The sequence below is a fragment of the Lonchura striata genome, chromosome 1 (assembly GCF_046129695.1).
Source record: "Lonchura striata isolate bLonStr1 chromosome 1, bLonStr1.mat, whole genome shotgun sequence".
NCBI classification, from domain to species: Eukaryota; Metazoa; Chordata; class Aves; order Passeriformes; family Estrildidae; genus Lonchura; species Lonchura striata.
In genome coordinates, this window is record NC_134603.1 from 65231048 (window position 1) to 65255308 (window position 24261).

Below are 24261 nucleotides of genomic sequence, written 5' to 3' on the forward strand. Positions count from 1 at the left end.
ACTGCCTCAGTACTCTCACAGTAAAAAAATTGTTCCTCATATCTTATATAAACCTTACCCCTTTCTGTTTGAATTTCACTTTGTCCTGTCAATATACACCCTTGTAAAAAGTCTCTCTCCAGTTCTCTTGTAGGCCTCCTTCAGGTATAGGGAGACTGCTGTAAGGTCTTCCCTGAACCTTCTCTTTTCCATGCTGAACAACTCCAATTCTCTCTGCCTTTCTTTGTAAGAAAGGTACTCAAGTCCTCTGAGCATTTTCATGACCCTCTTCTGGACTCACTCAAACAGATCCATTTCCTTCCTATGTTGAGTGCCTCGGAGCAGGGTGCAGCACTCCAGGTAGGGTCTCATAAGAGCAGAGCAGAGGGGCAGAATCTTCTCCTCCACCTGCTGGCCATGCTGCTTTGGATGAATCCCAGGACATGGCTGGGTTTCTGGGCTGCCAGCACACTCATTACTGGGTCATGTAGAGCTTCTCATCAATCAACACATCCAAATCCTTCTCCCCAGGGCTGATGTAAGTTCATTATCCACCCAGCCTATATTTGTGTTTGGGATTGCCCTGACCCATATGCAGGGCATTATTTTACATGGCATTGTTGAGATTTATGATACTCACACAGGTCCACCTCTCAAGCCTGCCAAGGGCCCTCTGGCATCCCTTCCCTCCAGTGTGTCAACTGCACCATACAGCTTCATGACATGGGCAAACTTGCTGAGGCTGTACTCGATTCCGCTGCCTACATCACTGACAAACGGTGAACAGCGCTAGTCCCAGTGTCAACCCCTGAGGAACACCTCCTGTCATTGGTCTCCACTTGGACATCGAGCCATTGGTGGCAGGTCTTTGCATGTCATCATCCAGCCAATCCATCCACTCATCCACAGAGTGGTCCACCTGCGAAAACCATGCCTGTTCAGTTTAGGAGCAAGGGTGTCATGCAAGACAGTGTCAAGTGCTTTCCACAAGTCCAGGTAGATGATGTCACTGGCTCATCCCTTATCCACCAATGCTGTAGCGCCATCATAATAGGCCACTAAATATGTCAGACATGGTTTGCCCTTACTGAAACCATGTTGGCTGGCAGAAATCACCTTCTTATTTAACATGAGCCTTAGCATAATTTCCAGGATGATTGCTCCATGTTCTGGCTGGGCACCAAGGTGAGACTAACCAACATATAGTTCCCCAGGTCTTCTTTTCCTCCCTTTTTAAAAGTAAGGGTTCCAGTCAGTGGGAACTTCACCTGACCTCCATGACTTCTCAAATACAATGGAAAGTGTCTTATCCACTTCATCCATCAGTTCCTTCAGGACCCACAGATGCATCTCACTGGATGCCATGGCCATGGTCACCTTGGTCACCTTCAGGTTCCTTGTATGGTCTCAAACCTGTTATTTTCCCACCGTTTTCCTCATTCCTCCAATTCTTACAGTTTTCATTCTGTGATTTGGGCAGTGTGGCTGGAGCACTTGCCGGTCAAGAAAGAGGCAAAAAAGTCATTGAATAAAAGCTTTCTCCATATCCTGCATAACCAGGTGCCCTGGTGCCTCTCCCATCTGGAGAGAGCCCACATTTTCCCTAGTCTTCCTTTTACTACCAATATACAATTTTTCTTGTTTCCTTTGATGTTCCTGTCCAAATTTAATTCTCCTGGGGCTCTACCTTTCCTAGCCTGATGCCTAACAGCTCAGATAACCCCTCTGTATTCCTCCCAGGTCACCCGTTTTTGCTTCCACCCCCTGCAGGTTTCCTTTCTGTGTATTGGTTTGTTCAGAGGCTCCTTGTTATCCATGCAGGCCTCCTGGCATTTTTGCCTGACTTCCTCTTTATTAAGATGCATCATTCCTAAGCTTGGAAAAGATGACCCTTGAATCTTAACCAGCTCTCTTGCCTCACTCTTTCTTCCAACCCTTTCTTTCAGGGCTTTATCCCACAGTATTCTAACACATTTGAAATACATACTGATAAATATATATATATAAAATTATAGCCCTTGGGAGAGGCTAGAGGTGAAAAGGGGTAATGGTAAAAAAAGCTCTTAATTCCTTTCAATTGTTTATGGATGTGTATTCAGAAGCATGATGCCCTGCATCTCCCATGATGTGAATATCTGACCTTTCACTATATGCAAAATAATGCTTCATGCGTTTGCACCTCTTCTGGGTCTGTGCTCTGAATGCTGCTTAGGGATTCTGGTTCTGGACTGGTAAATGCAGAGCCTGGCTGCATTCACCTGGCTCTTGCCAGACGAGACCATGCATTATTTCTGTATTGGATGTTGGTACACTGTCCACTTAATCTTTTAATATAGAAATAAAAAGAACAGGGAAACATTGTCATTCGGACCTCTGTTTCTGATTTTTCAAACCAAAAAGGCTTTGAAGTGCAACTCTCACTGAAATTCAGGATAACAGGGCATAGAAATCATGGCATTCCAGGGTGCTCCTGCATCATCTGAAAGCCAAGGATAAAACTCCCTTTAATTTCACCTGGGCAGGCTCTAGTTTCCAAGCAGCTTTTCTAGAGGTAATTGATACATGACTCCTGAGATTGAATGGCAGGTGAAAATATCTGAAATGTGTTTTAGATCTCAGTTCTGCTTTTATACTTTCTTTAATTAGGAAGGGAAAGGCATGTGGGAACCTGAAGGGGTGCTCTATTTCTGGTATCTTTTTCAAGAGTTTTCAGAAGTTGACTAATTATTAACCTTTCATGTATCTGAGGCTCCCACTGTTTCAAGGGCTTTTTTACTGAGTTCAGAAGAAGGGCCTGTTTAACCGTCTTCTACTACAGAGTCAGAAACAAAGAAAATTGACTTCTAAGGCTGGGTACAAAATGTGTAATCTTGGTATGAGGGATTAAAAGTAAAATAATCAAAACTGACAGCTGGATACTAGTTCCCATTAAACACCAAAGTGTCGTGCAGACAGTCTGTCATTGTTCATAGGTCAATATTTATCCTTGGCATCATCTGATCCTTTAGTTGTTATTTGAAAAGCCAATATTTAAAAGTTCATGTTTAGGGCATTACGGATGTGGTCCATAATTTGTCATGAACTGTGGAGACATAAAGTTCTGGCTGGAGAAGCTTGATGTTTTCAAATGTAGGTCAGGAATGAGGAGGAATTTCTTGAAGAGTAAAAACAACATGTTGCATTCACATTCTCAATCAATGTGATTCAAACTATATCCATTTTTTGGGGTTTTTTTTTGTTTTTTTTCTCAGCTGCTATGGGTTTTGCTTTGTTATATTTTAAAGTTTTAAAGTGTTCTCCTGATAATAAAATACAGGTAGAGCAGTTAGGAACAGAACTACTACACTTCAAACAAAATGCCAGGTCACCATGGTCAGAGTTAATGGGATTACCTTATCTGTGGGCCATGTTTCCATTTCTTTGTCAGTGCTGAAAACACCTGGGTCACTATTTGTCACATGAACAGCAGCTCTAGTCAGGTTTTATCTCTGTCCTTGTAGGCATCCAAACCCAGCTGGTGAAAGCACTGAGAAATCTGCTCCAGCTGGACATGCTTTGTGCTGGAGGTTGGATTTGAGATTCCCAGGGGTGCTTTCCAGCATCTGTGCTTCTGTGATTGATTTTGTGCCCTCACCCAAGCTGCATCTGCATTGTCTCTTCAGATGTGTCTTTATAATTCCAAAAGATTTTATTTTTAATTTTGTTCTTTTTTTTTTTTAAATGCTTCTTTACAGTGTGTGGTTAGGATTCAGCTTGAATACACTGAAACATATAATTTCATGTGGTGATTCAGAAGGAAACTTGAACTCTAGCAAATGTCATTGGAAAAGGGGATTTGAATGTATGTGTCTGAGTGCCACTAGCAGAAGGTATTCTCCATGCACACAAAATCCAAGAGCAGTGTAGTAAGAAAATAGCTTTTTCAAAGTCAAGGTGAAACTTAAGTGGAAACATGTAATGGGATACAGCTTATCCGTCTTTCCTTCCCAGGACTGTCAAAATGGTTGCCATTTTTCTTAATAGATATAGCTTTTGCTAGTGTTCCTTGTACTTTATTTTGTTGTTCCTGCTATATAAATTAATGTACCACAGTCTCTTTTACATTTCTTTAATACCCTTAAATCACTTCCATGTTTTCCCATTTTGTGTCAGTAGCCAATCTTCCCATCTCAACTTTTAAAATCATGTTTATTATATTTTCATCCTTGTATCAAACAGCTTGACAAATTACTATTATCATTCACAAATCTAGCCTCATTTCCCATGTTTTTTTTCTGCACAGCATGAGATAATAAAATAATATTATTATGGATAGCAAGAATTCAGCGATAAAATATTCATCATCTGCCCTATTTTTCTTTCGTATCTGGAAGCTATTTAGAATTTGATCATCCTGGAATTTATGACTAAGGGAAAAGGAGCATTGTGTTATCTGTAAATTGGGTATCTGCATCTTAGTCTAGCAATGTGAAGTATCTAGTGCATTAGGTGTTGTATGTTGTTCATTTCCAAATGCATTTTCAAAAGCTTTGAAAATCCAGATGACATGACTTTGTCCCTGACTAGTTTTAATGACTCTTGTCTCTTGCTTGAATAATTTGAAAATCCCAAAGCAGCACACACACTTTTGTAGTCTATTATGCATTGCACTTAGCCACAGCAGGTTTCTTTATTCTTGATGCTGGAGCTAGAGATCTCTGGGACAACTCTGTGCATGCTTATGCAGTGTATACTGACATGGTTTCAATCCTCAATTGCATTCTGGTTTTGTGTGTGCTGAGGGGAAGGGAAGGAAGCAAGGAATGGAAATTAGAGGCAGAAAACTAGGGATGAAAACTATAGTCCCAAGAGCTGGAGCTGAGACAAAATCCTGAGGCTTGGTGATGGGTGTGCAGCAGCTTGACAATCCTTTGGCAAATAAAGCTGATCTGCTTGAAGCAATCTCTTTAGCGTGATTGTTTCTGTCAGCCTAGAAAGAAAGAATATACTGACAGGTGCTGGCTTATTCCACCGAAGATCTTCATAGTGCTGAGAAATCACCTAGGGCCTGGACTGTGCTGAGAAGAGCAGTCTTTATGTGCAAGCTCACCTTGTAGTCTGGCATTGGCTCCACACATGAGGACTCTGGCCATCTGCCCATGATTACTTTAATGTGGTAAGTGGACTCAAGTATCACCCTGTCAAAAATACATTTTGTTTAAGCATTTTGCTATGCTGCTTCTACATTTTTGTAATATTTAAAGATCTCTAACCAGGGCCACTTATGGGAGAATTTCCTAAACAAGCTCCCTTTCAAATAGCAGTGATGGATTTCAGATTAGGTATTTCAGAAGTGACAGGACCTTCATCTAATTTCTAATGGGTGTTAGCACCATGAGAATGGCTTCTGCATCTGGCAAACCTGCTGCAGCTCCTGACAAGGGACTTGTAACAGGGATCAAAACAGTGAATAAGTCTCTTCCTTCCTCTCAGCTCCCACTGCCACTCTGTTCTGCAGAGATGAGAGGTCAGAGGTCATTGAGAATAATTGTATAGGACTCTCACTCAGCTGTTCCCTGTGTCTGAAAGGCAAAGTCCTTTAATTTAACTGATAGAACTTAATTCTGACAATTTTTATAACTGTTTTTCGAAACAAGAGCTGTGGAAAAATAAAAGGGTAACTGTAAGAATGTTCAAGTAATCACTTGCTCTTTCCCTTCTCTGCTGAAGTGTAAGTATCTTCTGGCAAGCTTCATGCAGTCTGTTTTGTTACCTCTCAGGACATTCCAGGTGGCAGTTGACATTTGCTGTGTTTTTCTGCCAGTCATCTCACTGCAGCCAGCCAAATTCTTCAGTATTTGATACAAAGGAAAGTTTTGCTAATTTTTTTGACTCCAAGTCCCACCATTAAGAAGGCATTCATGTGTCATTTTGCAGTCTAATCCTCCAGGTGATATTTTTTGTTCAATACTGAAGTTGTTTCATTCCCCAGTGTAGTCAGAATAAATTGAAAATTGTACATCAGCCACCCAAATGCTATCACGAGGGGATCACTTTTGATCTTAATTGACCATGGGATTCACCTTAAATTGCTGAATCTGGGATAAACTGGAAGAAGTGCACCTGATAAATGCTTGTAGAGCACAACTAGGCACTTGAAAACGTGTTTGTTGACTTGGATTAGTCAGTAGTCACCCAAACAGAAGCAATAATATAGGTAAAAATTTGAAGAGGCAATACAGTTGGCAGAGGTGGCTTCTGTTATTCAGCCAGCCACACCTCTATTCATTTGCACACTCCTAGAGTGTCCAAAATCCAGGGTGCAATCTACAATATGAAATCAAATGCAGAAGGAGGTATTTTCCTCAGGCAGGGGAGGTAGTGGATCTTGCATGCTCTTTAGAAATGTCCAGCATAATGAAATCAATAAAACCCAGAAATACAAAGAATGTTTTAACTGTACCATAGATTCCCTTACTTGGAAATAGGCTGATCCAACTGACCACATTTCATCTTTTGTTTTGCAAGTGCCATTGAAATCCAGTAGAAATCATGGGCCCAGTATATCCACATGCCTACCACGTAAATCACAGCAAGCACCAATCTGTATTGTTGGGAAACTCCATCCTAATGTATGAATGGAACCAAATTACTGATTTATGAAATAAGCCTTATAAAGTGCTAGAGAGCTGCAGCACATTCATTTTTTAAAAAAGAAAAATGTGGAGCTCATTGTGAATTGCATTTTTCTTAAAATATAAAGTGTTTTGGGGTGATAGCAAGGAAGAAGGGAATTGTGGTTTATATCAGAATTTGATTTTGCCTTTGATCAAATATAGTAAAAATTTTGCTTGAACCAGGATGTATCTTTGAAGTCATTGTGGATGACAGGGTGACATAACATTGTTTTACCCTATGGAGTTCTTGTGCTCAAATTTAAAATCAAATCTTTTCTCTGATACTTCTCTAAAAGGCTTTGTGAATTTCTAGCACCAGCTATTGTGACTTTACAGAATTGCTTTTCTGCTGATAAATTTATTGTACATTTTTAATAATGCTTTGTAGATTTTACATTTGTGATTGATTAGCCTGTTTGATATATGAGTGTATATACAATGATGACTTGTTTGTTATAAAAAAAACACATTTTTTTCTTTGCCATTTGTACTGTACTTAAAATGTCATGATATTAGATGTAAAAGGGTGAAACTGGCTTTTTGATCCAGACAGTATTTACAAGTTGTATTTAGTTAACGTTAAGGGATTGATTTACTTCAAAGTGCAGGAATTAAAGCTTTTTCTCTTACTTTTTACCTCAGGCAGTTCTTAGTAACAGAAACTGCTGTAAATACTCCACAGTATATTATATAATTAGTATAATGCTCTTTAGTTGACTCTTGAAGTCTCAGAGACAAAAGCATGAGCTAAAGCAGACATATGGAAGAGCTGTAACTGCTATCAGGGGGTCAATTTAGATATTTAAAATTATTTTAACCTAGTTCTTATGTGCTCTGAATCCTCTGGCATGTGTGTGTGCACTTAAATACTTTCCAAAGAGACACTGAAATTGTTCTGAGTTGGCTGCTGAAACTTTATTGGCTTCTTTGGAGTGAATTCAGTCTCATTTGACATGGTGCAGCCCAAGAGGTGCAGAAAGCACCAAGTCAGGGCACCAGCACGTACTGCCCACAGATCTGGTCCTGCAAAGAGCATGTCCCTGTACCTCTTCAGAACCTCCCAAACAGGAAGGAATCCTTCTCACATCTTCCCTCCTACCCCAGGAAAGCCATTACTGCTTTCTCTAACCTTTTGAGGAGAACAGGGAAGGAAGAGTGGTTTTCATGTGGTTTTTTGTTTTTTTTTTGTGTGTGTGTGTGTTTCTACGTTCCTTCCTAAGAAGGAAGGTCATCAGGGCAGGAAATGACTATGACAAGGTATTTATATTTTCTGTTTTGCAGCTTTTTAAAACATGAGATAATGTGGGCAGGAGAAAAGTGTGAGCTAATAGAAATAAGAACAAGCAGAATGGAGATGGCAAAAATGGAAGAAAAGTTGAAGCAATGTGTCTGTAAGGGTGCCAGCCCCAAGCCCCAGATATGGTGATGGGAGGTTGCTGCTGTGAGGGTGGCAGCTCTGCATGTGGAGAGGCAAGTCTGCCCTGGGAGCTGACCCTTCCACATGAGGTGGCTCCTTCAGGAAGGATGGGGAGAGCTTGGGATGTTAGGAGCAGATGGGGAAATCCAAGAAATGTGTCTCAGTGTCTCTGTCTCCTCATGTGTCTCTGACCCGCAAATGAGTGGCATTGGCCGGTTGGAAGCTGTCATGAGCTTTGGATTAGGGCCTTTCCCTTCAGCATGTGCCAAAGCTCCTGGCACGTCTTCTACATGGATGCTGACATGATGAGCTTCCAAACAGCCATTGTAATCTGTGGTTTGCACAGATTTTCTGTTTTGGTGAGTGAATGGCTCCAAACTGCAGGATCCTGCTGTGCATGGCTGCCATGCCACCCAGTCCTTCAGCCAGCTGGGTGGACTTTGCATTGCAGAATAGGACACCCAGGTCCTATTCAAGACTCGTACACAGGCATGCTCACGGCTGTGAAGAGTAGCTTAATTTCCCGTGCATGTATGAGAGCTGAATGCCACATGGCCTTCTCAGTGTCCAGATAGAACAAAGTAACCAAGACTGTGAACCCCACACCAATCCATTTGCTAGGGCTGATGGTGAGCTGGTGCCTTTGCAAGTGCAGCTCCATGACAGACCAGGGGTGTCTCTTCAGAGACACACACCCTGGGAGCAAGGTTGTCTGGCTGCACAAACCCTTAATTTTGAACCTTCTTGGTTTCAACAGTGTCATTTTTCTGTTGAAACAACTCTTAGACTTAGGAGATAATACTGTGTTGGGTTTTAAAAAGAGTAATTCACAGCAGTGAAAATTGTGGGGAGGGGAATCTGTTCTCCAATTCAAAAAAGGACTGAAGCATATTTATTTCAGTCAGTCTCTGGTTCAAAAACTTCTTGAGCTTTAGCAGAGGCATCAGCTTGTACTTTAAGTCAAATAAGTTTATGCTAATTGCATTGCTGTATTTCTGTATGGATCCTTTCGGAAGCAAAACTTTTAAGAAATACTTGTATTCTCCCTTCTCACATATTCTCCCTTCTCCTGTCCCCACACTAGTTGTATGGATTTAGATTTTTCTTTTTTTGTGGACAGTGGGCAGAGGAAGGCATGGTGAAGTGCCTGGCAATTAAAATCACTGACTGAATGCCATCCAAATTCAGTTTTTCCCAAATGGGATGGGACAAGGTAGTTTCCTTTAACATTTTGTTCTTAATGGAAAAAACCATTATACAATGAAGAAATATGCTCCTCTAATAGAAACTGCTTCAAAGGTTATTTCAGGAAAGACCTAACCATGAATGATGAAACATCTCCTCTGCTATAATATACTAATATATTGTAATGTTATGACTTGATGTTAATCATTCTTGCTTACTTTTACTTGCCCATTTCTTGCTTGCCCAGCAAGAAGGGACTAAAAATCAGTGGGTTTCAGCATGATGTGCATGGATCCCTTGAGATCCATGAACTCACTGTAAAGGCTCCAGCAAAGGAGACTGAGATGCCTCTGTGTGGCATATCATGTGGCAAATGCAGCTTTGATCTTTTGAAAGAGATCTTCACCTGCACTGCATTTTTTTCTGGTTTGGTGACTTCCTTCCATTCGTGTACACTACCTTCCTAGTGGTAAAAAATATATATATAGAAACAGAGTAGTTTACTTGTTTAGATGACACCACTCAACCTAGTGTTTGAAGATGACAAGTGCAAGCATGGGTTTGGTCTAGGCTCTTTTTTTCATCTTCTTACTAGTCAAATCTGTGCAAGAGTGCATCTGGCAGTTGTGCTCTTGGGAACCCATGAAAGAAACATCTACAGCCTTCTCAAACAGATTTAATTTAGAAGAAAAAGGAAAATATTGATGCTTTTGAGAAAAAGGGGTTTTGCAGTCTTTCTTAACTTTCATATATAAGCAATGTTTTCCAGAAATGGAAATATGCAGATTAAACACTTGGCTGTCACATTTGTGTCTGTTCACGTTCAATTAAAAAATTCAGAGGGATTCTCTAGCATTATAATAATCTCCTTTTTTAATATCTATGCATTTATATTATCAAATAACATCTGCTATGTCTTAATAACTGAGTCAAATGATTGTAACAGCTTTATTTTTAGTGAATTTAATGATAAAATGTTTTAGAGTTACAGCAGAGAAAGTATTTATTCTGAAAGGATTGTATCTCCTATTTCATATTTTATGGCAGACATTTTACCATTATGATTTCAGTTGTACTTTCTTAATTGTTGGTGATGCCAACAGTCTTAAACTCAGCAATATAGATTGCATGGATTTTCTCCATAACATTCACTTTTAAAAGGTGGTTAGTATGAATTTAACTCTTCTTATCACTCATTTTGCTTTTATATTACACGTGTCTTGATTGATCTTAAGTTATCTACACTAATATATGACCATTTTAAGTGGGAAAAATGGTGTGATGATTTTGTCAATGACAGATCTGGTGAAGTCTGTCCTCTTAAACAAATCAATAAATTGATGCCCAGTAACAGGAACCCAGTTAACCCTTCTTAGAAAACAAAGTATATATATATATATATATATTTTTTTTTTTTTTTTTAGTTTTTTTGCTGTCAGTATGTGAATGAAGGCAACTGCTTTGAAGTTTTTATCAATATTAAAAAAGGGTGTTGTTCATGTCATACCATATTTACGTCTTGGGTTTTCTGTTATATACATTTTTCTGTGTTTTATCATGATGGGTTAGTTTAGAAGAACAGTTTCAAAATAAATAGCCAGCATCATCGTTAGTCCCAGATTTTTGACTTTGTCTTAAGAAAGATAAATTATAAACCTTGCATGAGCTTTTATTCAATTAAGTAAAGCATGTGTACACATATAAGGAATCACAGAATCACAGAATATGCTGGCAATGACCCACAAGAATCATCAAGTCCATCTCCTGGCCTTGTCACATGTGTGCGTGAGAGCATTGTCCAAATGCTTCTGGAACTCAGGCAGGCTTGGTGCTGTGACCACTTCTCTGGGGAGCCTGTTCCCGTGCCCAGCCACCCTCTGGGTGAAGAACCTTTTCCTGATATCCGACCTAAACCTCCCCTGACAGAGTGTCAGGCTGTTCCCTCAGGTTCTGTCACTGATCATCACAGAGAAGAGATCAGTGTCTGCCCCTCCTCTTCCCCTCCCAAGGAAGTTGTAACTTCAGTGAGGTCTCCCCTCAGTCTCCTCCAGGCTGAGCAGACCAAATAACCTCAGCTGCTTCTCATATGGCTTCCCCTCAAGGTCCTTCAACCATCTTTGTTGCCATCCTTTAGACAGTCTCATAAAGTTTAATATCTTTTTAATACTTTTTGCCCAAAACTTCACACAATATTCAGTGTGAGGCTGCCCCAGTGTAGAGCAGAAAGGGACAATCCCCTCCCTTGCCTGGCTGCTGATGCTGTGCCTGATGCCCCGAGGACGTGCTTGGCCCTCCTGGCTGCCAGGGCACTGATGGCTCATGGTCAATTTGCCATTGAGCAGGACCCCCAGGTCCCTTTTCATGGCCCTGCTTTCCAGCAGCTCATTCCCCAGTCTGTCTGTACATCCAGGGTTGTCCCATGTCCAGTGTAGAATCTAGCACTCTCCTGGATTTTTTAACTTCATACAGTTGGTGATTGCCCAGTCCTGTAATTTGCTGAGATCTCTGTGCAGAGCCTCCCTGCCTACATGGGAGTCAAGAGCTCCTTCTGATTTTGTGTCATCTATCAACTTGCTTAGTATCCCTTCCAATCTTTCATCCAATTAATTTATAAAGATATTGAAGAGCAGAGGGCTCTATTGAAGAGCAGATGCCCTGCACAGCCCATCCTTCCTTGCCAAATAGGTGCCTTGTCGTTTGCCGGGACTTCTCAAACAGGCACGGACCTGCCTCTCTCCCTCTTAATGGGCAGCAGCTGGTGAGGAAGCCAGTGTGGTAGACACCAAGTTATCTCTAATCATTTTAATGATAAACATTTTTCTAGTATAGTTCAAATCACAGCTCTGTGTGGCAGAAATCTTTCCAAATAAGGTTTTATACATCAGATACTTTATGGCTCTTTGCTAGGACAGTGCATGTAGCCCCAGAAAGGTTGTACTCTGTTGTGATAAAAGCCTAGGAAGAGCTTTTGCAGGCATTCAAAAACATGACACAGTAAATGTGTATAGCATATGTTGTCTGTGAGGAGAGTGACTGAACTACTGTGTGGAGGCCTGTTGACCCAATTCAACCGGAAACCTTTGGTTACATTCCTTATGTCAAATTTAGTCAATTTTAATCAAGTGAGTAGATTTTTAGGAAGTACATGGATCTCACTGATTCTCCATCTAGACATTTCTAGGTGATTTTCTTAGGCAGATTGCTGCAGAATTGGTGATGAACAGAAAAATCACCTCTCCAACTGTTCATAAGAATTACACTCCCGGCATTTAATGTGATGCTTAAATTAGAACAAAAATAAGCAGGACCATGCACCTGATTTTTCTAAAGAATTTGTCATTTTATGTATATGAATATATATATATATATCTAAGGGCCTACATAACCCAAAACCATAGTAGACTCACCAGCAGGCAACCATGGAAGAATTCCTCCCTCTAAACTTTGACTGCATGTAAGTGTACATTCTACATGTGACAAATTCATGCAGCTGCAACTTTTCGTGTTCTCTGATACCAGCTGGTGGGATTTACAAGGAGTTTTATACACAGAAGTGCAAGGTGTAATTTTAAATTTTAATGGGGACTAGATGCTGTGGTGTTGCTAAGCAAAATTTGGTAAGGGACATGTCATGCAAAATGTTTTAAACGGTAAGATATAATGAAGCTTAATAACATGATTTCATTTTCAAGAAAGTTGAGTTCCTTTGTCATTTTCTTGTTTGTATTCTTTATCTTGTGCTACTTATGTAAGTCCACAGCAGAGGACAGGTAAACATTATGAATGAAACTGCTGTAAAATTTTACCTTCACCCAAAATTTTACCTTCAGTTATGTGAAGACATATGAATGTGTTCAGCTTCTATAAAAAAATATTAATCAAATTGTACTATTCTCCTCTTGGTAAAGAGAATATTCTTTGAAATTGTTAGTGTGCCAGTTTGTAGCAGACATCCTAAATATCTTCTGTAAATCCTTCTGTTATGGAATAAAGTGTATGAAGATTAATGTCCACAGCATAAACCCACCTGCAGGCTTCATTCATTTGAACTATGCATAGAATTGTAGATATATTAATTTTGTGTTCCCTAAAAATTTCTCTAATATCTTCCCGCTATCAACATTGTCACCAAATCCTAAAAGTGATACTAGGCACACCTTAGTGGATGTGCAGCTTTTAAGATAAACTATATGAAATTTTCAGAAATTCAGATTATTTGACAAATCAAACTAAGGTTGAAGTATAGCAAATATAGGGTCTATTTCAGTTTTCCCTGTGCAATAAAATGCAAATTTATACATATTTCTTTCATGCAGGATGGATGGAGTAAATTCTCATTTAATCTCTCTTCTAGTCTGAGGAACACAAATGCTTGGCAATCAGAACTGTGACTCAAAGATAAAGATTTCTTATCCTAGCCTGGCTTATTTAAACTGTGGTCTAGAGGTGGGAGTGTGAATCTTGAAGCCATTTTGTAGTTAATGAAGCAGTAATGACAATCAAGGAGATCTTCCTTCAGCTGTTTAAGTGGCTTCAGGAATGTTAGAAATTTATATGATCATAAGAATTATTAAGTAAACTTTTCTTATCTCTGATGCTTTCTCAAGATAACAATTAATAATCCATTAATTTAACATTTCTGAATTATTTTTATCTCAGCTACACAAAGAATTTATCAAGGAAAGTCCAGTCATCATTAAATATCATATGGGGCTCATTCAGAGACCTTTTTTAATCTATAGTGGCCTGACAAAAGATGTGAGAATACTTGACAAGCCTGTGAACTTTGCTTTTGCATGGATGTCCTGAAGGGGGTAGAGGAAGAATATTCACTATATTTATGTCTGCAAATCGCACTAACAACTCATTTTCCAGGTGTGAATGACATGTATGGAAAGGAAAACTATATATACACAAAGAAGGATAGCATGCCACTAGCTTTTTCATGGAACTGCTTGCCAAAGACAGTCTAAGCCATAGGGATGGATACAGCATATTGCATAACAAGTATTTCTTCCTTCATCTTCCATTCAGAATTCATTCTTCTTCCAAGACTACCAGAAAGCCAAGACTGTAGCTAATACTCAGAGTAACAGAGAAATTGAACTTTCTGTCTCATGACAGGTTGATTTCTCAATTCCACATGGTTCTGCGCATCAGCTTTGTCTTACATCCTTTGCCTTTGAATTCTGTCTGGCCAAACTGTGTCTGAGGCAGTGACCTGGCAAACAAGACTGATCAGTGTTCACCATCAGAGGATGAGCAATAGCTACAATAATCTCTTCCTAACTATCCTTAATCTTGCTGGATGATTTGCCCTGCCTTACTGTCAGCATGTCTGTAGGCTTAACTGTAGAGAAGGTAAAAACAGAAGCCAAGTCTCCTCACCTTTTCTCTGGGCTGTGTTGAGGTGCTGTTGATTATAGCTACAGAAAAAAAGATTTTAAAACATCAGAAAAACTTGATGTTAAAGAAAATATCAGTGTGTCAACTCTGTAAACTGGTAGTGGCTTGATGTTTTTAGGGCTCTTTGTGATCCAGAAAGTCTGGGTGATGCTGCTCTGAGAATAAATAATGTGAATCTAAACTATGTCTGAAATAATAGCTAATTAATCACTTCATTTCAAACTGCTAACTTTCCAGGCATACACTGCTACTTTTCTTTAAGCATTAATACAAGATTATTTAAACATTAATGCAGGATTGTTCTTATGTCTATTCAGTTTCTATTCTAAAGCTAAATACATGAAAAACCCCCTAATACAAAGTTTTCATTTAGGGAAGAAGGAAAACCCCAAAACTGAACACATCTCTTTCCTTTTCACAATTGGAGGAGCAAGTTTTAAGCCTGCTTCTGTGGTCCAGGTAGTGCATAGTGCTGTAATTAGAAGTGTTCAGCCAAATTCTTGCCCCTGAGACTCCAAGGACATGGGAGGAGTTCTAGTCACAGTGTCTAAAATGCATGTGAGGCAAGACTTGTGAGTTGAAGTAACCTTATTTATGGGACCAGCCACTACAGCTGGGAAATCTGGTTACCTCTTTTTCTAAAACTTGCATTACAAGCTTTAGACAGATTAAATCAGAAAATGTTTGCTGGTGCTCCACTGAAAATACACAGACATCCAGACACTTATCCTCTGCTCTTTGTCCATTTCTCTCTAAGTCAAAACCAGAATTCTAACAATGTTTAATTTCTAGACAACAACCTTATTGGAAGGGATAAAATCTGATTCTTAAATTTGAAAGAAATAACAGTATAACTTCATTTTTACTGGAACATATAGTTATCAATTGCAACAGAGACTTTATGGCTTTATATACCACAGTGATTTGACAACCCATGGTGATATAATCACTATATGCATTACTGATCTACAGGAAAATGTAAAACAATGGTAGTACCATTTTTCAGATTTCCATAGGAGAAAATATCTTTGGCATCTGTTTCAGTTTGCAGAAAAAAAAGGAAAATATTCCTTTTAAACACTCTTTGTGTGACTTAAGCTAAATTGCACAGGAAAAGAAAGATCATCTCCTTTATAAGATACTGCTGAATAAACCCTAATCCTAAAAGGAAGAAAAAAAATAGTTAGCAATAGTATTTAGATCTATGATTTTTATTTTTTTCATTTCCATGTACTTAGATTTTTAGACACCATCTTACATTCACAGATGAACTTAGTTCTGCAACCTCAGACAACTGAAAATTAGTGAGGCATGGTGTCTATTGTGTTTTCTTTATTTAATGATGTATATATATCTACAGCCCCAATTAGATTTGGAAGCTGAGGTCCCTCCTGGGTCTTCTTGCAGTGTCTCAGCAGATCGAAGAAGACAATGTTACCTTGTACTATTTCCAACTTTCTGTCTTAATATTTTTATTTCAATTACTTCCCTGATTGCAGGAAAAATATAGTCAATGGAGCGATAAAACCCTGAATCCTTTTGATCCTGCAATTTGATTACCATTTAAAATGAGGATTTCTTTATGACTGAAAAGTTCAAAGTTTGTCTTCTCCCTTTTAGCATTGCCTTATAGCAGCATCCTAAGAGAATAAGACCTCCTTGGCATATATGAGATGCATCAGTAATAATCCTGTTTGTAAAAACCCTGCATGGGTAGAAAATGTCAACATTCAGACTAAGTGTGACTGTTTTGCAGGGTTTTTTTATAAATTACATTTTTATGATCTTCCTTGTAAGATTATTCTAAGGAACTGTTGGCTCATTATTCTGTTTTTCACTCCATTGTTTTTTCTGGTTTTGTTTTGCAATCCCCTGATTATACTTCACTCTTAAGAAAAGCTTCAGAGAATGCTCTGTATTTACAATGTGAATTATGATTCTGCCAGTGTGCATAACAATTACATTATAAATATTTCCTTAGCCACATTGGATAAAGACACAAATTAAGAAAAATAATTACCATTACAATTACAATTATATATAATTACACTATATTCAATTTAGTTTATCTCTAACCTACTCTTGCCATAATATGTTCATTGTTGAAGAATGAGATTTTAGCTGACTGTGCTGGAAGTAAACATGGATTTTTCTGTCATTGACAATGTATGTTCTTTGAAAAAGCAGAGTTTTAGCACCAGAAAGTAATACAGTTTAGGTGGCTCAACTTCAAAGCAGCCACCTAGATTAAAATTTTGTGTGTGTGTGGAGTTTACCCTTCATTGAGTTAGAAAGACTGTTTGCTCCTAAAAATGCTACTTCTTTAAATATAAATTATTTTTACCTGGGCAAGCATAGTTAATTTGTACTTGTGCAGTAAAAGAGATTTATGGCTGCTGGATTGACTAAACACAGCAGATGCCTTTCCAGAAAAGCACAGTCTTCCAGAACATTGAGTGAGGACCCATTGTCTCTGAGAGTGAACAGTGCAGAGACTTACTTAGCATTATATCCTTATTTAGCATAAATATTAGCCTTAGGCTAATCAGTATGTACCAAGACAACTGAGAAGGTAGAACACCTAAGATGTGCCAGCTTGCTTTGTTTGCTAAGAACGAGTATGTACATACCTGCTGTTCACAAGAGTTGCACCTACACTGTCTTGCTTTGGAAGGATTCATTTCTGAAAAGAAAATAGGAGAAGCAACTAGAAAAAAAAAGATTGCTTATTTTTTCATTTTGCATCAATAAATGCTCTGTGGTCCTCTGCTGCTGCTGCTTCTGACTCAAAGTACACAAATTATATTAGCAAGATCATGTTACCTGGTCACATGCCTCTCAAATTGTACAGTTTTGCTGACAAGAGAGACTACACACAGCAGAGTCTGTATAGTGCTATTGTTGTTTATAATGCATTTATTTGGTATCTTCTTCATTGCCTTCAAACAGTCCCTTGATACGTCAAGCATTCCTCACATATGTTAAGCAGTCATGTTAATTTGTGATTTTTCAGAGGCTCTGAGACTAAATATTTTCATTTCTCAACTCACTTTAGGGAATTCTTGTCCTTTTCCAGATGACATTCTGTTTTTAGACAGTTGCTCTGTGCAGCTTTGTGTCTTAGATGTACACAATACTGATTGCTTGCTCTTCATTATTCACTCTGCAATCTGCCAGTGTACTGTGACTCCTTAAAGGAGTAATAGCCTATGATTCAGTCTCTTTCTCCCAGGTAACAGCAACAGGATGAGAGGAAATGGCCTCAAGTTGCTCCAGGGGAGGTTTAGATTAATAACTGGGGAAAATGTCTTCCCTGAAATGTTGGCCAGGCATTGAGATAGGCTGCCCAGGGGAAGTGGTGGATCTCCAACCCCAGTAGTGTTCAAAAGGCATGTGGATGTGATTCTTAAGGGTGTTTTTAGGGTGAACATGGCAGTGCTGGGTTAGCAGTTGGACATGATGATCCTAGAGGTTTTTTCCAACCTTTATGGTTCTAGCTGTTCTGGTTTGAAAACAAAACCAGTGATAGACTCCAAGTCAGAAATACATTTTATTAGGAAAAGTGAAAAAGAAAAAAAATACATGCAATAATACCAAAAAAAACCCCAGTGACAGAGTCAGAATACAACCTGACACCCTTTTTGGTCAAGGTGTTGGTAGCCATCCAAATTGGAATGGCTGCAGTCCTCCTGGAAATCCAGCGGAAAAGACTGAGTCTAGTGTCCCAAAAAACCCAGGTTATATCCAGTTAGGAATGTTTGGCTCCTCCCTCTGAGTGGGGCATCTCACAGTGGGATACTGGAACTTTTATCAGTCATACAGTGACATTCAATAGCCCATTATCAGCAGATGTCTCCCTGGAGGGAGAATTGATTTTGAAAGAGATAAGGAAAACTGCTCACTTAACAGAAGACAACTGCTATACAGATGGCAAATGGAATACATCTTGTCTTGCAATCTGGGACTAAAGGAAATAATAAGAATTTATTTATCTATATGCTTCCCTCTATTTTTCAATTTACATATTTTTTTGTTGTAATTTAGGATATGTATTTTTGCTGGTTAACATAAATTTTGAAAGTGGACACAGATTTTATTTCTCTCAAACTGTTATGTCCTTAATGTGTTTAATACTAATGCCTTTGCTAAACTCTGAAATCCAGCATTGGTCAGTTGGCAGAACAGTAGCTACTCCCAGCATTTGAAAACAGAACCCAAATGCAGTTCCTATTTCAATATCTCAAAATGGAAACTGCAGCTCTTGTCTGCTTAAACTCCAGTTCACCTTTGTAAAGCAAGAAAGCAGTATTTATTTTTGGCATGTGTATGCAAAAAGGTCAGTCAGAGCTTCAGTAAGATTTGGTTTTATATAGTGGCTGAAGAAAACATAAATGAAGATAAACTTACAGTAGCATTTAGGTTAATGTATGTTGCTTGTATTTCATTAGCATATCTTTATGGGAAAGATGTCTGTGGAAGGACACAAGGTATTAATTTATAACCTGCTCACAGTGGTTAGCACAGAGCTGACCCAGCGTGCAGAGGGGTGTGAGATAGCTGGAGGAGCTGAATAGTTGAATGTGTTCCTGAACTGGTGCTGATGAGTAATTGTTTAGAAAGTGTCCAATTTATTCTAATCAGGATAAACATTGATTACTTACATCTCACAGGTATGTAGGAAAGAAATATGAAATTACTCAAATTTCTTCACATCAATGGATGACATGCATGATTTGACTTGGTTGGAAACTGAACTAAGTTACATGTATCTGCCCAAAATCTGGGACATCAAGATGACTCCCATGACTTTAATGAAAACCTTCATTTTTAATGTTATTATTTAAAATTAAAAAATAGCTTCAATCCTTTGGACAAAGTGAAAGTAAAGTCAGCATAGCAGATGGCTCCTGTTAGACCAAGGGGAAGGACAAGTTCTGAAGGACAGTGAACTTAGATATAGGCATAAGTATTCCATGAGAACATCTTGTGGTGGTAGCCAGCAATGTATCTCCCTGCCAGTCTCTCCAGAAAATTCCCCAGGCACCTTCTCTCTCTGTGGACATGGGTGTTATGAGCAGAAAAAGGCAGCATCATGCTTTTTCTCAAGAGCGCACAAACGCTCTTCTTGGTGACATCTACCATTGTGCAGAGGGAGGAAGTAAAAGAAAAAGGAGTCACAAATTCTGATTACAGTCCATGATAAATTTGTCCACAGAACTTGTTGCTGCTAGCAGGAGTGTCATTAGAATAATTCAAAAGCTCTGCGGCTCAACTTAAAATTAGTAGCCGAACTCTGCTGGCACATGGCCAAGTGCTTCTTGAGAGTGGACTTTTAACAGGATCTCTCTTGCTAATCAATATCCTTGTCTATGGGTAGTTGATGTTACCTTCAGTTCTATCATTGGTATTTGTTATTATGGTACATAAGGTGGTAAAAAATGCTGATTCTTTTTGCAAAGCTTAAAATTTCCCAAGTTTTTTTTTTATTATGAATGTGCCCATATCAAACGTTGTACCTCTCAAAAATCTTCCACTTATCTCTCTAATTTATTCTGGCTTTCTCAAAGGAGTCTTTGAAATGGCTCTGGTGAGTCTGAACATCAGAATTTTAATAGGTGCTATGTTGGTTAATTGAACAAATACATTAGTCAAGTTGTATTAAACTTCATGTCTGCAGAGCTGAATTCCAATTACAAATGTAGCTTTATAAACATTAGTAAATGCAAAATTGCATTAGGTATAATGTTCTTAACCTTGTATTATCAGATATATCCCTTCCCCAAAAATATAAAGTATAAGCCAGAAAATAGCCTAAAGAGCACTAGTTTGCTAGATACTATAAAAATTAGAGAATATGCTTGCTACAAAAATATAGTTATTTTCCTAGGCTACAAGTGAAAAGAAATTTTAGACTTTTTGTAGTTCACATATGTCAGCAAGATACTAGTAATATTTATACTAAAGCAATGACAATTGATTTAGATTTCTTTCTACAATAATGGCAGCACTTTTAGCATTAGCTTTGTTTTCAGAAGAATTTTTGGACAACTGTGCTTTTTAATCAGAGCCTATAATTGTGTCCCTCAAGTGTGTTTGGGTTTAGGAGGATGAGATAACAACATGTTAGTAAATTTTATATGCATTGTCATATATGCACAGAATACTGTATGGCACAGTGAAAAACTACAACAAAATAAATAAATTCTGTTGAGAAGTTTGAATTTTATATATGTTTTCAGCATGCTGCAACTTGAAAACAACATCCCCAAGTGAACTGATTTCCTATGTATGTGTACAGATTTTCTTAAACTAGATTTGGACTGAATGTTGAAACTCTTTCATTTTAGCTATGCTAACTACAAAAATAATTAACATATTCTTGTTTCCCACCATGCCTGATATTTTCCTGGTAAAAATATGTAGCAGTTAATTACCTTTGTCTAAGGTCATCACAGTCAATATATGCAAAACTACTGCTTTCCTTTTCAATCTGAGGTCATGTACAGCAGCTCTGTGCTGGGACACAGCTCCTCAGGGCAAATGTGCACATTCATTGCAGAAAAAGGCCCCAGGCCAGTGACAGGATTCACAAGCATTCAAGTAAATACAGTGGGGACCCTCTGACAGTGGAAAATTCTTAGGACCATGTCTGAGTTGAAAAGAAAATTAATTTAGTGGATACAAAGAGAAAAAAAAAATAAAAAACAACAAAAACAAGTCAACAAAAAAAAAACCCAACACAACAGACTAGGACAGCTAAGACTTACCTTAAAATACCCTGAGCTGTCTGTCTATGGTATCCAAAGTTATTAAATTTTTTTTCCCCCAGGATCTGAGGTTTCAATCTTTTATGTGTACATACACATTGAAAAGAAAGATATTTCTTCAGAAATTGTACGAGAAAGAACAATGATTGTTTATTCCTTCATATGGTTAAGCTGCCCTATTAATGTCAATTTTCAATTTTATCCTTTGGATTTCTCATTAGCTTTACAACATGTCTAGATTATTTAATTATTATGTTTCAGCTCATAGATGACATAAGATTTAAGAGCTTTTGCTGGGCTCTAGCAAGTTGTTGCTACATTTTGCCTGAAGCTGCTTTTGTATAAAATAATCTTTCCATAGTTAACATTCAGGATACTCTGCAGAGCATCTTAAGAAGACTTAAATGCTAAATAACTGTCACATAGCAAGCCTTAGTATTATTGCACTAAATTACATTGCAAGCAGTGTGATAAACAACATCATAATACTTTGACACATTCATCATTAATTATAACTGAAATCTAATCTCAACTGGATTTTTTTCAGTAATTATAACCAGTAAAGCAAACATTAACATACACAGGGAAGGGAGGGTGTAGGAAAGAAGTCTTCTGAAGGCATAGCTGATACATCAAAATACTGAATGGGCTGACAGTCTTATTAGGTTTTTATATGGGGTTTTCTACATATATTAAGAGATTAAAAATCTGAAATACATTTGGAATTAATTATGTGAATAATCATTTTCAAAGCAAAACTTTCCAGAGACCTACTGCTTATGTCATTTTAAGGTGACATATGACATTTCAGATTTCTGCTGTCTTACATAGAAGACTAGTGTTGAACTAAATTTTAAATCAGGGATCCCTCTGACCACCAAACATACTGTCTGGTGGTATTTCAGCCTTCACACTACTAAGTTTCCTGTATTTTTCTATAAAATGTATACTGTATTTTTGAATGGCAGCTCTATGTACCTTTTCTCTCCAAATTCACATTTATTTTTCACTGCAGAATTTTCTGCCTTTGGGGAACTCTCATTCTGCTGTTGAAAACTCTTTTCATTTGTGCTGGGCAATTTGGGAGTCTGGCAGCCAAGCTGAGGGCAGTAATGTTTTGTGCTGCTTCCCATTGTGCTGTGGTGCACCATCACAGCACCCGATTGGATCAGTCAGAGTTCATGGCAACTCAAGAATTAATTTTTGCTCTCTTTGCTATCTTCTTAAGACTTTGGTTGTAAATGAACTATGAGAAGATGTTTTTTCCAGTGGTATTTTTACAGAAAACATACCTATTTTTCTCTGGTGGTGAGTGCAATTTGGTGACACTTGCATGCAGAAATTTTCTCATATACATACAGCAACACTGTCTATAGCATTTGCAAAAAAATTAATATATTTTTGTCCAGGAGAATTATAGACCATTGAGAGCTGAATTTTGAAAGTGTTTCTATTCATAAGAAGGAATATACGACTTGCTGTACTGGTGCATGCTGAGTTTTTGAAATGAGTGTTTTGTATTACAGTGTCACTGTACAATTTTTCTTTCTTGGTGATTCTTTTGTGTCTAGTATGATTGAAGCAGAGAAATTTCCTGTACTCTTAAGTGAAAAAGAAACATCAATGGAGGTGGGTATTTCCATGTTTACTGTCTTAACATCATCTTATAAAATCATACAGCTGTCAAGATCACCTTTTACTTCTGTGATGATCAATCTAAATAAAATGATCTGTTTATTCCTCATTACCATCACCAGAGACCCTCCTTATGGGAGCATAGGGAACTAGTCACTACACCATACTGGTAGAATCTGTACACAAATTTATAAGAAAAGAATCCCTGTCAGTATGTGCATTTCTTTTGCTCTTGTCTCAGTAGTCTCTTACACAACTGATGTTGAGCAAGGTGGTGTCACCCTAATTGCATGTCACATGGAACTGACTTGGTCATAGAGAAATCATCAAGAGGGATGACTCCAGGATTTTCAGGGGTTCCCAAAGTAACAAACTTGTGCATTTGTGTTATTTTCATATGCAGTTTCAGAAAGTAAAAATGAGTTGCTACTTTGGCATTTTGGTTTTTTGGATTCTTGGAGGGGGCAAAAAACTTTCTGGGTCATGTAATCAACCTATTTGTGGTGAAAGACACCCACACCGTATGATCCCCTCTATACTGAGCTTGTGTGCAGAATGAGAGAGATACATTTGGGACAGGGGAAGGAGCATATATTGGTTTTGGTTTGTTCCTGCTTCTTATGTTGGGATGTTAGGAAATGGTTCTATAATCTCATGTCTTGGATGTTCACAAACTTTCAATTTGCATTCTATACTACCTTGTGGTCAGTTTGGTCATTTCTCCGCATTTTGTCCTGTAGCTATTTTTCCTTCCTGGTTATTACCCACCTTTTCCAGCTTTAGATCTACCAAGCAGTTCTACTTAGATTTGAATTTTCCATACTAAGTGAACCAAACAGTCTAAGATGCACTTTCCTTTTTCTCTGTTCGTCATATACAGCCTACACAGAAAATCTTATCAAGCCTTTATTAATGGTGTTCTTATTTTTCTATCTGTAAGTCCTAGCATATTTTCCTGTTTGTCATCCTGATGGCTGATAGCTGATCTGATAGACTGGCAAATATAATATTTTGGATGACAGTCCTCCAGTTCATGGCAGAAGTTAATGTCAGTAATCCCTAAGTGCATAATAGGGCTTATGCATGATGATGTACTTATCATACATTATAGCATATTATACATTTAATCTCATTTCTGTTTTTAGGGTTTTCAACACTATCTGTTTCCTACTGCATACATTATACAACCTCATCTCCAGCACTGACAGTCTGGAGA

General features: G+C 38.2%; 1 protein-coding gene across 3 annotated transcripts in view; it reads left to right on the forward strand.

Moving 5' to 3' along the window:
- Positions 1 to 24261, forward strand: part of MOCOS (molybdenum cofactor sulfurase) — a 210249-nt gene that overhangs the window by 86129 nt on the left and 99859 nt on the right. The window lies entirely within an intron of this gene.